The 16,807-nt window shown below is 38.4% G+C and overlaps 1 pseudogene; it reads right to left on the bottom strand.

Moving 5' to 3' along the window:
• Window positions 1–12,063, bottom strand: part of LOC105552689 — a 95,828-nt pseudogene extending 83,765 nt beyond the window's left edge.
• Window positions 12,064–16,807: the final 4,744 nt, after the last annotated feature.

Here is a 16,807-nt window from a genome sequence, read left to right as displayed (position 1 = left end):
TGAACACATTCATGTTTTGACTGTGTTCGAAATTTGCCACAAGCACCAACTTTTCTACTTGTGAGATTCATTCATTTATAAATTTATTGCTGGAGGCCATTCTTCTCCTACAACCTCTCTGTTCAGTTTTGTTCTTCCAAGTTTTACTTATCTCTGTTTCTTTGGCAGAGAATCTGCTACATACATGATAGATGGCCATGTGATGCTTAATGGATAAATGAATGAATGGAGTAGGACCACCCCGAACTCTTGTTTCTATGGAGAAGATCTGAGAGAAGACTGTGAGTTGCTGCACTTCTTCATGGGTCCCAGTTACCCATTAGTCTTTTTTTTTTTTTTTCTAATTCACAAGATTATATTAGGCCTCTGATTACCATTCCAGCTATAATGTTGCGAAATGGCTTCCAGGATGTTGACTGGGAGAAAATAACAGAACTTGGCTTTGAGTCCTATGAACAAAAAGCTCTGAACGGATTCTAACAGTGTTTTATGACATTATTTCTTCCATTGTATACTGTTTTCTGTATCCTTGCTAATATGTATTGGTTAAAAGTGTCTCAAAAGAGTAGTGAGAAGAGAAAAATGAAATCATCCTACAGTATGTCTCTTACAGAACAAGAGACAAAACAGTGGGAGGGGAGTAAGATAATCAGATATGAAATAAAGCAATTTGGACAAGGGACAGTAAGGGAGAATAAAAAGAAAAAGAAAGAATATTACAGTAGTGGGGATAAAGGAGAAATTTGTGGAAAATGTTCCTTTGTCAGTTCTAAGACTCCCAGGCCCCTGAGGGAGATTCTGAATTCTTTTTGCCTGAATGTTAAGATGAGAAGACCTAGTTTTATTCCTGGCTGGAAGGCTAGATAGGATTCTTAGGGTTGTACGGCACTGTATGTTCAAATGATGCAACCACCAGCAGCGACATGGTCTCCTCTGAATCACCGCCTGCTAGGTACCTAAGCTGTGCTTGCTTGCCTCTAATGGTGTGGACTTCGCTATGCACAGCAGAGACCCATTTCATACTCATTCTTTCCTATACAGAGCTGCAATCTGTTTCTCTGTCATTTCTATTTGCCAGGATCCTATGCAAATGCCAATGCTTACTGTTGGGTGACCTTGGAAATGTGATATAATCAAAGTCAGTTTTATCACCTCTAAGATTGGGATAATAGTATCTAGTTCATGAAATTTGGGTAAGAAATAAATGAAAACAGTCCATGTCAAACAATGAGCATCCCCAGGTCCTTATCTGGTTTTCCTTCTGTAGATTACCATTTTCTCACCGATCTGAAAGTCTTTTTGTTAATCTACCATCTTCCAAATTTCTTCTCAATTTTCAGATTTTATCAAAATTATTTGGTGACCATCCCCCCATACCTCCAATCTAATTTTGCATGACCTACACAGGGAACTCACAGAGTTTCATGAATGCCAAAGGATGTAGTTCACCTGATGTATTGGTTCAGGTTCCCTGCTGATGTAGTTCACCTGATGTATTGGTTCAGGTTCCCTGCTAATAAGTTAAAAGTCTAAGTGCTGCTTGTCCCTTGCCATCCAGGTCCACAAATCCACGGAAGCCCTAAGATCATTTGGGTAAGTTACCAGTGATTTCAGGGAAGCATATAGAGTGAGATCTAGCTGCTCAACAGCCTAAGTTCATATTTTATCTGGTTATTTTATTTACATACTTTTAATCTTCTTTTGTTAGAAAAGCAATACACAATCACTGAAGAAAAATGAGAAAATAAATGTGAACAAAACATCCAACTTAAATAAAATACCCATATATAGTTGTTTTAGAACTATTGCTTATTTTCCTCTAGAATTTTTTTCCATTTGATATACAAATAGAAAATAAGTTTTATAACTTGAGATTATGTTAAACAAACAGATGAATAAATCTTCTGTTTGACTCAACCACTTATTTTGAAAGTTTTTGAAGTTCGATGTCACCATTGTCTATTGTTGGGCAACTAGGATTACAATGTTTTGATTTTATACACAATATCCTAGTGAACATTCTTGTACCTATATCTCTCTGCACCTGGATGACTATTACCTTAGAGCAAATTTCTTTATGTGGGACTGGTGGGTCTAAATGTATATATGTATGTGGGAGGTTTTGTCTGTTAATTCATACTGACAAATTGACACCAAGAAAGGACACACCTACACAGTTTACAAATGTGCTTACTTTCTCATATATTCTATGATTGTGTATTACTAAATAAAAATAACTTAAAACCATGCCTCACTCAATAAATGTTAGCTACTGTGCTTACTGTCATTATTATTCTATTACTGTTGTTTTCTTGATGTTGTCATTATTTTCCATTTCTTCCCAGTGAATATCCTGTGATTTAATTAAAATGGATTATTTGCTTTTTCTTGGAAGTATCCCACATGTCAAATCTCTGCATGTTGCTCATGGTGTTTGCTCTGATTAGAATGTCTGTCTCTTCCTCATCTGTCAATATTCTATCCATCCTTCAAAGTCCATGTTACATAAAGCTCCTTCATTAAGCTTTTAAAATTTTCCCCTGAAGCCATCAACTGCATGATCTATCTCTTCATCTTTTGAACCCCGAATCGCATTTGGGACATCCCTTTTTGAATTACAGGCATTTGTATTCTTGGTTTAGGATGTAACTATTAGAGTATAACTTGTTTCTTTGACTGAGAAATGTGTGCTTCATAGGTGCATTGCCTGTAGTGCCTAGTATCATGATAGGGACATAGTAGGTGTTAAACAAATGACAAACTGAAGGGGCCAGATGTTAATGAAGTGTGATAGTCTTAAGCATCTTTACAAAGAACCAGTTGTTTACTAAAAAGAAACGAATTCATAGGCAAATCATCACAACAGGAGTTTGCTATTTCTTTTTGCGATATATACTGCTCTTAGATACTTTCAGCAAGGCACAGGCACACTTAATAATTGTACTTGAGGTGGCCTTTCTGGAAACTTATATCCCAGGAGACACATTTTTGCTTCATTGGCTTCCGCAGGGGTCACAAATCTGACCACTCTCCTACTTTTTGTTGGCCACAGGATGTTCGCATAGAATGATCAGAGATGATTTGTTACACAGAAGTCAACAAAAATTGTTGTTGATAACAGGGAAAATCCCTTGCATTAGCATAGATATATTTTGAGTCCATAAAGTGATTTCACAGATGTTATTGCACAATTTCCAAGGCCAACTGAAGAGGCTTAAAACTCTGTGGCTAGAAATTTAAAAAAAAAGATTAACAAAATTCTCCATTTCTTTTGGTATATCAGATACCACTGAGTATCGTGTTCTTAGTGGGTTCTCAGTAAATAAGGTGTCCACCCACCAGGACCTAGAAACCCAGAGTGGCATCTCAAAAAAAAAAAAATATATATATATATATATACAATCGTTACATTGATTTAAACACTTACCCTGAACCCTAGGTTTGTACTCATTTCTCATTCTCCAGCTGAGACAAAAACTTAAGAGTATGACTAAGAACTTGTCAGGCAACTTCAATATCTAATGACTTATAGTCATTCCTGATAGCCAGAGATGGGGATCATGACGAATCCAGCCCGAAGATACGCTTTTTCAGGTTAATCTCCCAGGCTAAAGTTGTTGTTGTAATAGTGGCTGACATACTGGGATTTCTGAAAAACCTGAAAGGAACTTAAAGGATTTATGGATAGAAGCTTGGATCTAGATGGCACCTAAACTCTAGTTCCAGTCCTATTATTTGATGATTTGCCATTTTCAGGCAGTCCCACCAGGATCTGTCTCAGCTTGAGAGATGATTGCCATAGGATCAATACTTAGTACTGCAGTGTTTCAGGCTGCATTCTCTAGAGTGGGGGTGAAAGGCAGCTCCGGGTGTTTACTCAGCCCCAGGGAAAAGAGGGAGATCAGGAGAAGAGGAGTGTGATTTGCAGAGCCAGGAAGCCTTACGGCCCCAGCAGTATTAGACAAAAGCTTTATCTCTCTTCATATGGAGATGTTTTCTCTGTGGATTAAATAATTTTGAGGGAATGAGTGAAATGCCCACTATACTATGCCTTCTGTTTCTCCACAACTCGGGTAGACCCACTTTAAGAAAATGTAATGAAAGGAAGCTTCAAGTACATTCATGATGTTTTATTTCTTATGCCAAAGGATAAGTATGCAGTTTTCTTTGTATTTTATTTCATACCTTTTGGTCTATTTTGAATGTTACATAACACAACAGTTTTTAAAGGAACAAAAGAGAAAAATATAGGGCTTTGCATATTTGGTTAATAAACAGTTAATTTGTGATGCTACAATATTTTTCCTTTACACAAAAATTACGTTTCTGGTGATATGGAACTAGCATGGGATGGGTAAGGGAAGTAAAGATCGGGGAAAAGCCACGGTACCTGGGGTTCACACTCATGAAGGATCTGAAACTTGGTCGTTTGAGATTATGTGGTACTAAGGTTATCTTATAGTCACAGACGTAGAGTTTCAAGATCAAAAAGAAGGCTCATTTATCAATTTTATGCTAGTGTCCCAGCACTGAACCACATAGCCTGAAGTACATTGTGAATTGTTAATGTAAAAATTATGCATATTCATATACACATCATTACTTAAAATTATACGTTGGCATTTCTTATATTTTTACATATGAAAATATTGGAGGAGTCTGTACTTTCTCTGACTGTAAAGGAGTTCTGTTGAGGAGCTGCTACAGCACAGAGACAGATGATAAACTCTGAGTTCAGAGAGGAAGGTTCCAGTCTCAGATTCACAGCAAATGGACCATCGAAGTCAGGGCTTAGAGCCTTCTTTTCTAAATAATCAAATGTGATCAAATGTGTGACTGTGATGAAGTGAGACTCCTTAAAGGCTGTAAGCATAGATTACATGTCTTATGAGACTGATGCACTGCTGGCTACACTAAGAGGGCAGCCTCTTGTATATTTTAATGTTGGTTAAAGTTTCATTGAGTCCTTCCTTTGTTCCTAAGCTGTTTACCTATATTTTCTCATTTAATGTTCCCAACATCCCATGTGATAGCCCCTATGATTATAACTATTTTACTGATGAGGACATTGAGGCTTAGGAGGGTTAAGTAACTTGTCCAGGTTCCACTATTATTAGTTTTGTGAGCAGGTATTTGAGCTAAGGACTGTCTAACCTCAAAGTCTATGTGTTTAAACCATATGTCATGCTACAGTCATTATGGGCAGTCAGAAAGCTCTCACTGATCAATTTTTTGACTGGCATAGAGATAGAGGGCTCCAGCCAGGCCCAAGTAGAGGCAGAGACTTCTACAACCCCCTAGGTATTTCAGCACTACCTGCTTTTATGAAAATCCATTCACATTAAAGTAGAAGTGAATGGTCATTTACTAATATGATTCTTAAACTGTTTGCCAAAAATCTAGCCTTTTTGTAAATGTTTGGCCTGAAGTGCAAGAGGAGAAGAGAAGTTCTGGCTGTAGTACAATTTAGAAAACCATTTTATAATGTTTCTCTTAAGATTGTTCACATATATTTCGATTTAGCAATAAACAAGAAGAGAGAAAAGGAAGACATTTCAATCATCTGACAAATATTGTTAAGAGAATGCATTGGGATATTTAATTCCTAACTAAATGTCATCTTTTAAATTTCAAATGTCCTTGGGTGGGATGACTAATGAAGTTGGTTTATGGGAAGGCAAGTTTAACAGAATGGTTACATATCCGGGCTGTAGAATTATACCACTCTGGGTATGAATTCTGCTATTTCATAAATGGTGATGATATAGAAAGGAGATAAATAAAACAATTCAAGCTATCTAGTAATCCAAAGCATTTGCCCTAATCATGATTAGATATGTGCCATACATAGCTATCAAATTTTTCACAAATGTATGTAACAGAAGATCCAATTCAAACTCATTTGAAAAAAAAAATTGGTTCAGCTTTAAGCATCATGAGCTAGCTTCAAGCTAAAAATTTATTTCTTCAGGATCCAGCAACCTGCCTTTATCTCTTGACTGCCTTTTGTTCTTTGTTAGCTCCATTCTTAGATGATTGTCCTAATGGGGTGTCAGGATGGCTGCAAATGAGTTCAGTCTTAGATTCAGTTTTAAGTTCAGAATTGGAATACCTTATTTCTTAGTTTTTCAAGGTACAGTACTAGAGTTAACTTTGTTGAATCAGTTGTCTTGGTCTCTGTTATATCCCTATAACAATTAATGGAGTGAAGAGGATGGGGTGTTCCAGAAGCCAGTACTGTGCCCCATTTCTTGCAAAATCACATCATGCTGGTATGAGGAAAGTGATTTCCTAGAGACAGTTGGAGTACTTTTACTAAAGATGGGGTTGATAAATTGTAGGTAGGCAAAAACAACAGAATTCTATATGTACATCTTTTTAAAAAGGTCTATGCACTACTGGATACAAACAAGGTGCATTTCCTCACTGGGGGAATATGCATTCTTCCAAGAGGGAGGCTTGCCAGCCACCTGACAATGGGTTGCTGCTTTCCAGGCTGTTCTGAGCTCTGGTTTAGCTGCTGATTTGAAAAGTCCCCTCTTGCATAACAATTACACCTGGCACACCCACTTGGGAGAATTTTCTTCATCCTTTCTTAAAGATGCAATTGTTTCTGACAGCCAGTGTCATCTGCAGTGACAGATGTCACTTCTGACTCTCATTCCCTGCAGACAACTGAGCTCAAGGAGACCGCTAGGCTCTGACAATAGGTTTAACTCTTACCTAGAAAAGCCAAAGCACTGAAATGTTTAGGTTCGTGGGATTCTCATGGTAATATAAATAGGAGGGTGAGGGTTCTTTGTGCAATAGCACACGACTCATGTACTTCCTGGTCACCACTTATCATGTGGTCTTCAAATTATTTGTTCAAATTTTCTACAGTGTAGACTCTAAGAGAAGCAGACATTGAGTCTTGTGCTTTGCTTTGCCCTTGGTGACTAGCACAGTGCTGGGCACATAGTAGAAGATAACTGTGTAGTAGAAGATAGAGAAATATTTGTTGAACGGCTTATTGAATGACTGAATATGGCAATTTTAAATGAAATTTAGCACTAATTTGGTTATCATGTGTGTGTGTGTGTATCTGTGTGTAATAATATAACCAGGGCCTGTCATTTGTACCTGTTGTTCATATGGGAAATCGAGGCACAGAAGTTAGGGAATTTGTATCAATCCCAATAGGTAATTAATACCATGACTGAAACATAGATGTTTTAGCTCTATTTGTGAAAACTCTTATTGAAATTTCAGCTCTCTTGAATATTTCTTTTTTATAGTATTTCCCTTCATGTACAGCCTAGTTCATTCAACATACATTCATCACATAATTACTGTTTTTCAGACATGTTTACATTCTCATTTTGATTTTGAACCTCACAACAAGGAAGATATTATCCCTACCTTCACCCTATATGAAAAGGTGGAGGCCCAGTGAGTGATGTGAATTGTATATAATCAGGAAAAGAAAGGTTAGCACCAAGAATCAAACTGAGTTCTTCTAATCCCAAGTCTGATGTTTGTCTCCACTGGGAAATGATGCCTTGTAGTCTATAGAGTGTGTGGGCATTGGGGGCTCCCTTTAAGTCTCAGAGGCTCTTCTGTCTAGTGAACTTAATGACTGACATGCTTATTTACTGAGCTTTGTTGATGTATGGTTATAAAACAGTAACAGTTTGGTCCAATATTTTTCACAATTATGACTGCTGTTGGAACTCAGTCTAGACTTTGCTGTTGATTTCTCATTCATTTTTTTTCCAGAAATAAATTAATGAAATGGAATAGAAGGCTGAAAGATCACCATATGCACAATTATCTTTGGATCTTAAGATCTCTGAGTCACAATTTTTCAATGACTGAAAAATGGCAGAGACACAACCTTTTATTTTGATCAGCTCATCAAAAATAAGAACAAGAGGAAAATAAATTTTGAGTACATGGAGCATCAGATTTCTTTGTCTAAATACCTAACTTGGAATATTTTCTGCTGATGGCTCAATGCCTGGGGCTGTCTGACTTCTTAACTGAGGTTATTAGTAAAAGTAATATTTTTGAATTCTCAGCTCCACCACTATGGTATACATATTTTCTTAAATATGAATGCTTTAGAATTTTTAATCATAGATGATAGAAATAATGGTCACAGTGTTATGAACAAATAAATATAATGCTTTGATGACTCCATTTAGTATTTTTCTTCTAATGATCTCAAAAAAGATTTCCATAATCTATGTTATTTTTCATGTACTTATTTCCCAGATGAGCAAACTGGGGCATGGAAAGTTTGAGAAATGTTTCAAAAGAAGATATTTCATTAATTTATTTAATGTTTATGTTCAGTTCAGGGGGTACAAGTTCATGTTTGTTATATAGGTAATCTCATGTCATTGCAGTTTGTTGTACAGATTCTTTTGTCACCCAGCTATCAAGCCTAGTACCCATTCGTTCGTTTTCCTGATCCTCTCCCTCCTTTCACCTTCCACCCTCCAGTAGGCCCCACTGTGTGCTGTTACCACCCCCAATGTGTCCATGTGCTCTCATCATTTAGCTCCCACTTACGAGTGAGACCATGCTATATTTGCTTTTCTGTTTCTGCGTTAGTTTGCTAAGAACAAAAGCCTCCAGCTTCACCCATATTCCCACAAAAGACATGATCTTATTCTTTGGCATGGCTGTGCAATATTCCATGGCTATCTTTACCACATTTTCTTTATTCAGTCTACCATTGATGGGCATTTAGATTGATTTCGTGTCTTTGCTATTGTGAATAGTGTGGTCATGAACATATGTATACATCTGTATTTTTGATAGAATGATTTATATTCCTTTGGGTATACACCCAGTAATGGAATTGCTGAGTCAAATGGTATTTCTGTTTTTAGGTCTTTGAGAAATCACCACACTGTTTTCCAGAAGGGTTGAACTAATTTACACTCCCACTAACAGTGTATAAGCATTCCTCTTTGCCTGCAACCTCGCCTGCATCTCTTATTTTTCGACTTTTTAATAATAGCCATTTTGACTTGTGTGAGATAGTATCTCATTGTGGTTTTGATTTGCATTTCCCTAATGATCAGTGATGCGAGCTTTTTTTTTTCATATACTTATTGGCTGCATGTATGTCAAAAGAAGACATTTTACATTCAAAGGCATGACTCTGAATTCTTTATCTTCTTCACTCTGCCAGGCTGCTGGCTTTGGCTATGCATTTTTGGATATGAGAAATAGAGTCTTAATTAAGACAATTCAAATAAAGTGAATAGCAAGCTGTCATAAGGATTTTTGTGAAGGTAATAAATGCGATAGGAAAGGTTACATGTAACCTCCATGGATAAGATGCTTTGTTTTGCTTCCATGATGCAGAGGTTTTATTTTCACTCATCATCATGAATGAAAATGTTAACATATATTTAAATGAATAATTATAAAAACAATAGTATGAATAAAAATAGCTACCATTTATTGAGTGCACACCATGTGCCAATCATGATGCCAAGACCCTTACATAGATCAGTTTATCCTCTTAATAGTCCAGTGAAGCTAGTATATTGATATCCCATATCAATGAGAAAACGGCAATTTTAGTAAATTAAATGTCCAGCTCAAGATTATAAAGCTAGTAGGTAAAGGAACTGAGATGGGATTATAGAACTACAGAGATAAAAGCCAGTGCCCTTAGCCACTACCAGAATCCAAAAACATGAGCTGCTGGAGACAAGCTAAATCTAGTGAGATGCTTAGTATTATCTCAGACCTTATTTCTTTTTCAGTCTTTCTTTCTCTCTCGTGGACCACACACATGGTCTTCTACTGCTTTTACTAATTTTCTTCTCTTCTCGCACTCTTGACTTGCCTATTCCTTCCTTCTTCCCTGAATGTTTTCTATTCAGACTATGACTTCTTCTTCCTTATGGACTCTGCTTCTTCATAACTTGGGATTGCCATGACCTCTTGTATCTTAATTCTATCTCAGAGGATTAAATCTATCTTATACTCTCATATTTAAAAAAAAATCTATTTAATACTTTAAGCTTCAGCTCCTGTTGCCAATCACCTCATTTCTTATGAGTTTTAAAATTCAAATTATCAAGAGCAAGAATCTAGTTAGTCCAGTTCCTTTTCGGGGGCCAGCCTGTGTTACTGGGAAGCCTGCATATGCATTGACTGCCTCTACATCCAGTGCCTAACCCTGGTCCACTCCACTGGAATTTGGGTAGGATTAGAGCTGGTGCAACACCTCTCTGGAGTTTGGGTTTTGTCTATAATTTTTAAAATTAATTTCCCATAACATTTACATGACTGTAACGTCATCCTTATCCACTGGGACTTTTTTAATTTTAATTTTTATCTCAATAGTTTTTAGGGAACAGGTGGTCTTTGGTTACATGGATAAATTCTTTAGTGGTTGTTTCGGAGATTTTAGTGCACCCATCACCCTAGCAGTGTACACTGTATCCAATATGTAGTGTTTTTGTTGTTTTGTTTTGTTTTGTCTTGTTTTTCTGGCAGAGCTAGCTGAGCTTTTATTCCGGGGGAAAAAAAGAACAATTGAATTATTTTGTACCTGGAGGCATGGGCAAGGGGGGTGCCCCAGGTAGTAAACTCCCCTGAGGGTGGGATGAGGGCTGGGGCTGAGCCTCAGGTGGGTCTTCTTTTCCCTATGCTTCCCTGCACAGCAGCCTCCCTCATAGGCTCTGGGGCAGCGGCAGGAGGGGCAGGCTGAGAGGGGCTGCCGCAGCTGTTCACTTGGGCCAGACTCCAGCTTCCCATTGCGGGCCTCAATCATCTTCACAACTACGGCCCTGGCGGAGCTGGTGCGACTTAAGAAGCGGGAGCCCGCGCCAGAGCCAAAGCTGGAGTGCAGGCCATAGCTGAGGCCAGTCTTGTGAGGCCCCCATAGGCCGAGCTCAGCACACCTCCATAGCCACTCTTAGTCTTCCTATGGATACTCCTGTTCTGATCCCAGACTCCAGCCAGCTATCCTCGCCCTCCAGCAGCTTCTTGTAGGTGGCGATCTCTATGTCCAGGGCCAGCTTGACCTTCATCAGCTCCTGGTACTCAGGCAGCTGCTGCGCCACGTCCTGCTTGGTCCGCTGAGGGGGCGGCCTCCAGCTCGGACAGCTTGGAGTTGGCATCCTTAACCGCCAACTCCCCCCGCAGCTCGGCATCTGTGATGGCGGACTCCAGGGAAGCCCTCTGCTCTTTGAGGCCCTCAATATCAGCCTGGAGCTAGTTGATGTTCCAGTACATCTAGGAGATCTTACTCTTTGTGCGCCGCAGGTCATCCCGTGCTTTGCAGCCAGTGTCTGCAGCTCCTCATACTTGATCTGGTACATGCTCTCGGCCTCAGCCTGGCTGCAGTTGGCGATCTCCTCCTACTGCGCCTTGACCTCAGCCATGATGCTGTCCATGTCCAGGGAGCGGCTGTTGTCCATGGACGGAACCACAGACGTGTCCAAGATCTGGGACTGTAGCTCTCAGATCTCCTCTTCATACAGCTGCCTGAGGAAGTTGATCTCCTCAGTCAGCCCTTCCAGGTGAGACTCAGTTGTACCTTGCTCATGTAAGCTTCATCTGCATTCTTCTTGATGAGGACAAATTCATTATCCATCTCTGTACGCTTATTGATCTCATCCTCATACTTGTTCTTGAAGTCCTCCACCAGCCGCTGCATGTTGCCATGCTCCGCCTCCAGCTTCTGCTTCTCCTGGCCCAGTCTCCAGTTGCCACCTAAGGTTGTTCATGTAGCTGTCAGACATTTGTCCCTGTTGCTCTGAGTCGTCTTCTGCTGCTGCAGGAGGCTCCACTTGGTCTCCAGCATCTTGTTCTGTTGCTCCAGGAACCTAACCTTGTCGATGAAGGGGGAAAACTTGTTGAGGGTCTTGATCTGCTCCTCCTGGGTGCACACGGCCTGGATGTTGGGGTTCACCTCCAGGTTAAGGGGGTTCAGCAGGCTTTGGTTGACTGGGATGGTGGTGATGTCTCCCATACCGCTAGTCCCGCCATAGCCTCCACCCAGGTCACCCTGCCCACTTCGGAGAAGCTCGAGGAACTGAGCGGGCTGAACTAGGCGGAGATTCCAGAAGCAGTGGAGAAGCTGCTTCTTGGTCCAATATGTAGTCTTTTATCCCTCACCTACCTCCCACCCTTCCCCCTTATGTCCTCAAAGTCCATTATAACATTCTTATGCCTTTGCATCCTTATAGCTTACCTCCCACGTAGAACATATGGTATTTAGTTTTTTATTCCTGAGTTACTTCACTTAGAATAATGGCCTCCAGCACCATCCAAGTTGCTGCAAAAGACATTATTCCATTTCTTTTCATGGCTGAGTAGTATTCCATGGTTGTATATACACAACATTTTCTTTATCCACTTGGTTGATGGGAACTTAGATTGGTTCCACATTTTTGCAATTGTAAATTGTGCCATTATAAACATTGTGTGCATGTGTCTTTTTCATATAATGACTTTTCCTTTGGGTAGACATCCAGTAGTGGGATTGCTGGATTGAATGGTAGTTCTACTTTTAGTTCTTTAAGGAATCTCCATACTGTTTTCCATAGAGCATTTTTTCATATGTTTTTTGGTTGTTTATATATCTTATTTTCAAAATTGTCTATTCATTCCTTTGCCCACTTTTTTGATAGAATTATTTGTTTTTTTCTCTCTGAATTGTTTGAGTTACCTGCAGACTCTGGATATTAGTTCTTTTTCAGATGTGTAGTTTGGGAATATTTTCTCCCACTCTGGGGTTCTCTGTTTACTCTGCTGATTATTTCTTTCGCTGTGCAGAAGCTTTTTAGTTTAATTACATCCCCTCTATTTATTTTTGTTTTTGTTGCATTTGCTTTTGCATGCTTAATCATGAATTCTTTGCCTGAGTCAATACCTAAAAGAGTTTTTCCAATGTTATCTTCTAGAATTTTTATGGTTTCAGGTCTTAGATTTAAGTCTTTTATCCATCTTGAGTTGATTTTTGTATAAAGGGAGAGATAGGGACCCAATTTCATTCTTCTACATGTGGCTTGCTTAGTTGGGACTTTTAAAACTGTATATAATATACATTTTATGTAAAAAATAATATGTAACATATAGTTTAATGTTTTATATATATAATATTTATATAGAGAGAGTTTGAAAATAAAAGGAAATGTCTATGCTTGATTCAGCAATGCTACCAAGTAACAGGGTCTTTCTTTTTCCCTCTAGCCTTATCTTCCCTTTCTGTTAGTATCACTCTCAAGTAAAATTCTTCTACATACAGCTCATGGAAACTGAGACCTTATATTTCTACATGTTCAGGTCTAGCAAAAAGAGGAACTATACCTCTATTTTACAACAAAATACACAAGTCCTAGTAATAAAACCCAGATTGTGTCTCAAAGGCTCATATTAGCTATGGACCCATTCTTGATCCAACCATAGTAGTTGGGTGAGTAAGGAGGCAATGAAATGCTCACATAAGCCAAATAAATAACTTGTCCACCATAGAAGCTGGAGTTGAGATGAAACCAATACTACATAAACATTTTGGACTCTAAGTAGGGTAAGGGAGATTTTTCAGAGGAAAACTGGGGGCTCCCTCTGAAGAGCAAATGAGTCATGAGCCTACAGATTTTTCCATCACAGCTTGGACCTGCTATGCTGGGTTTTGAGCCTGGAAAGGGAGTAAAGACTCATGCTTTCTATTCTAGGTCACCAGTAGCCTTATCATTAATAAAATTAGTAGAGAGAAAGGAAATTAAACTTTTCATAGGTAAACCTTGGTTTCAGACCTACAGTAAGATTTCCATTTCAGAACTTAGCAGTGTGACCGCTCCTCAGCTGAAATGAACAGGTATCCTAGATCAGACAGCTTCAGGAAAGCCCAGTTTCCTCATCTCTCCAAAAGATGATTGGATGGGTTCTGCTCCCCATTACAGGAAGAAACAAGGTCTTTAAAGAAAATACAGATGGAAAAACAGGAGGCTGAGGTGTGATAGGAGGCAGATCATCTGGGAAAAATGAGTTTTTTAAAGTTTTGGTTATACTTCTGATTAGTTATGTGACCTCAGGCAAATTACTTAATAACTTTGGGCATCTTCATTTGAAAGATGATGAAATTGAATTTGTTTTTTTTATTGTTTCTATTACTTTGCTGAAATTCCCCATCTGTTCACACATCTTGTCCACCATTTATTCTAGATTTTTAACCTACATTTTATCATTCTTTAAGTTATCTATGTTATACTGCTAACATTTGGCTTATCTCTGAGTATGTCTCTATTGATTCTTATATTGACCATGGGTCACATGTTCTTCCTTCTTCAGTGTCTCTGTCTCTCTGTCTTTTTTTTTCTGTGTGTTACATACTACATGCAAAAGAGCAGGAGAGACATAAATAAGCAATATTTGCCTCCAGAAAATGACATGTTCCTTATTCTGTGAGGCTAACGGTGTTGGGAGCTAAGTCAATCTAATCTAGTTTTAGCTTTGATGAAGCATTAGTTTGATTCAGTTCACCTGAACAATTTCAACTTCACAAGGACTTGAGATGTGAGTACTGGTGAGACTTCTGGGGTCTCTTTTTGTCTCAGAGCCTCTCCTAGCATTTTGAATTTGGGTGCTGTTTAGAAATTTATTTATTTCCTAGAATATTTACATGTCTTAGAAGCATCATCCTTATCAGCTGGGACTTTTTAAGTTGTATATGATAATACATATGTTATGTAAAATATAATATGCAATATGTAGTTTAGTGTTTTTTATATATACATAATAGAGAGAGAGAGAGTTGAAAAATAAAAGGAAATGTTTATGCTTGATTAAAGCATAAACTTTGTGGAATTTCTTTTAGTCCTCCTGCCCAACATTCAGCCTTTGGAGCACCATTGAAAGTTGGAGAACCAACTTGTTGAAAACTTGAGATCACCTGGGTAACTTTCTCTTAGCTCTCCTGCACTGCTCCTATTCATCAGAATAACACCCTTAAGCACCCAGAAAAAGCCGCTGGGAAAGAACTGGAGAATGGATGCAAAGTTTCTCTGTGTTTGAGCTTTCTTAGGATTATAATCTTTCATGCTGCTTGCATACAGTCATTAAAAATTCATTGAAAGTTAGGCTAGTTTATGTTCATTAGCATTTTACTAGATTTTTCTTCCTCCCCCAATTCTACCAGGGTTAAAGTAATTGTTTTCCTCTCTTAGGAAGGTCTTACCACTTTCTGGAATTTAGCGTTTTGGGTTTCCTTACCCCCTCAGCCTTCTGTAGCTTATCCAGTGTACCCTTATTAGGGATACATTGGAAATGATGGTCTTCTAGGCCCTAATCCTAGGTCATTTTGAATGATACCTTCTAAATCTAAAGTCATTGGCAATCTGAATAAACTGTTAGAGACAATGTGGATATTACATATTTGTGTAATCAGAAACTGCCTCATAACTTCTCTTTTTGGCTTTTTGATAGTTGAATAAAAGACTCAGCAACACAGCAACTAATAGGAAACAGGGGATGATGTAAGGTGATATACCAACACCTGCTTAAGGCAATCCTAGTCAGGACCCAGCATGGCTAGAGCACATAGTGGTTTTGTTCTTGTTGGGTTTTGGCTGTTTTATTTTTGTTATCATTTTGTTTTCTAAGTATTATTTTGTTTGAAGACAATAAAATGTCTTCTTTATATGACAGGTATTAAGATGGTTACTTTTGCTTTTAGCAAATGCATAGGAGGAAAATCTAAGCTACATTCTATGAAAAAGAGGTAATTTTGGCCAAATATCAAGCAGTTAGGTCATGAGTGGAGTTAGCATCACTGATGGGTCTCTACACTAGGGATAGAGTTATTTTGGATCTGCTGCTCCATTGTTGCACAGGGAAAAGAGAAAAAAACACTTTATACCCCAGAAAAGTGGAGGACAGAGCTTTGACGGGTATCTCAACCTTGAGGCACTGACTCTCTTGCTGACTCAAGAATTCATATCCCTGAGGATTCTAGGTCTAACTTAAGCTCCCAATATTCCTGTTCTATTAATTAAATCATCCACTTCACACAGGCATAAGGAGATTCTACTTAATTTTGAAAAGTCTAACCTTTCTAGCACTTTCTCACATTTCTTAATGTTGGCCTTTTATAGGATGGATAGTTCAGTCCCCAGAAAGTCTATTAAATCATCTACAAGGGCAAATGAATGACATTATGTACAAGGTGAGTTTGCAGAAGAATTGATTATTTTCTCAGCTGATATCAGTGGAAATCTACTGAGTCTCTACTGTGTTCGTGAAAAACAGATCATGTTTGACAAATGTGGCTGGATATTTTTATACATTTCCTCTATTGCCTGATAAGTGGGAGTGAGGGAGGTGGAATTTATCTGAATATTTGTAAAGTGCATGACACTGAGCACATAGGTGGAATGATTTATGAAACTAGTAATGCTTCCTTTCTTGCAAGAGTAGAAGTCATCTAGATCAGTGCTTAGAAATATAGGCTTTGGAGTCACTTACCTGGGTTTAAGTCCTGATTGCACCATTTGTTTGGGCTAATTTCTACGTCCTAATTTTCTCATGGTAATAGAGATATCTATTATTTATCTCTTGCTGTTCTTTTGAATATGTGCAATGGTATTTGTATAGAATTTTGCACAGTGCCTGGCACACAGTTGGTTCTTACTAAGTGGTAATGACTGTAAAAGGAGGAAATTAGAAGGCTTCAAGAAAACCCAATAGTTAGTATAGTAATAACTCTCATGGACTTTCCTCAGTTGTATACTCATTTTATTCTAGCCTGGAGGTGTGATTGGATATTTTCTGCCAGTACAATTGACTAGCA

Source organism: Mandrillus leucophaeus, unplaced genomic scaffold (assembly GCF_000951045.1).
Source record: "Mandrillus leucophaeus isolate KB7577 unplaced genomic scaffold, Mleu.le_1.0 Scaffold57, whole genome shotgun sequence".
Taxonomy (NCBI): Eukaryota; Metazoa; Chordata; class Mammalia; order Primates; family Cercopithecidae; genus Mandrillus; species Mandrillus leucophaeus.
This window is presented reverse-complemented; position numbering and strand designations above follow the sequence as displayed.